Raw genomic sequence first — 1,159 nt, forward strand, 5'->3', positions numbered from 1 at the left:
CCTTGTGGTTAACAGCCACACGCTCTGCCTACTGAGCTAGCGGAGCACTAAAATACTATATATGAAGCTTCTTTCTTTTTTTTATACTGCAACACATTTTGAGAGCTCATCAGGGTTTGATTTCCCTAAGCAAGGTCACTATGACAACATCAGGTTTTCACAAGGAATTCGCGATTATCAGAACATAGAATTGACAAGAAAAAGATCAGATATATCACCCACCGTGGGGCTCGAACCCACGACCACAAGGTTAAGAGCCTTGCGCTCTACCGACTGAGCTAGACGGGCCAACCAACCGGATTGGGCAAGAGCTGGTCCGCCCGACCTTACCAAATCGAGGCCTCATCATCGCCCTCTTTATCCATATCAGTATTTACGTGAGTGAGAGCAAAAAATGCGCGATATTTCCGATGCCCGTGAGACCGCAGTTTTATGTTCATCCTATTCGAGATGAGTTCCACGACTAGCTGGGGAGTCAGGACGTTCCTTATGGGGTGGGGGGTGATTGGTGATACCATAGATAAACATAGATCGTAACTTGCAGGCTCATTGATATCCTAAACTTCGTGTCACCAATCACCAAACGGTGGTCATTCCATTCGTGATCGTGCGCAGTTCCTATACGACTCAAATGATCAGAATAGCGTGAGAAGCAGCAAGACGAGGCTGCAAGTTGCATCTCAATGTTATCCACTTAGATGTACGGCTCTAATCCCATATTGCGCGCTCGTCCGAGCTCATCCATTTCCAGCACATGTAGAACTGCGATCTGATCGAGCGAAGCCTATTCCGATCCAGCTCTCCCTCCGCTCCCTCGAGCAATGTTCACCCGTTTGGATCGCCCATACTCGTTTGACAGTACAAAAGAACATTGTCCAGGGACGGGGGCGCTCCCTTGTACCATCAGAGTCTTCTCGTTTTTCAGATTATATGAAACTGCTCAATCGAACGATAGAATGATTCAGAAAGGACAAACGCTCCACGATGGGTTCGAACCACCGACCTTGTGGTTAACAGCCACACGCTCTGCCTACTGAGCTAGCGGAGCACTAAAATACTATATATGAAGCTTCTTTCTTTTTTTTATACTGCAACACATTTTGAGAGCTCATCAGGGTTTGATTTCCCTAAGCAAGGTCACTATGACAACATCAGGTTC

General features: G+C 46.8%; 2 non-coding genes across 2 annotated transcripts; both read right to left on the minus strand.

The window, feature by feature from the left end:
• Positions 1 to 215: 215 nt before the first annotated feature.
• On the minus strand, positions 216 to 288 carry Pmar_PMAR016956. The gene has a single exon. It is a non-coding gene; the product is annotated as a tRNA-Lys (tRNA).
• A 687-nt stretch (positions 289 to 975) lies between these two features.
• Pmar_PMAR016957 lies at positions 976 to 1,048 on the minus strand. The gene has a single exon. It is a non-coding gene; the product is annotated as a tRNA-Asn (tRNA).
• Positions 1,049 to 1,159: the final 111 nt, after the last annotated feature.

The sequence above is a fragment of the Perkinsus marinus genome (assembly GCF_000006405.1).
Source record: "Perkinsus marinus ATCC 50983 genomic scaffold scf_1104296962120, whole genome shotgun sequence".
Taxonomy (NCBI): domain Eukaryota; phylum Perkinsozoa; order Perkinsida; family Perkinsidae; genus Perkinsus; species Perkinsus marinus.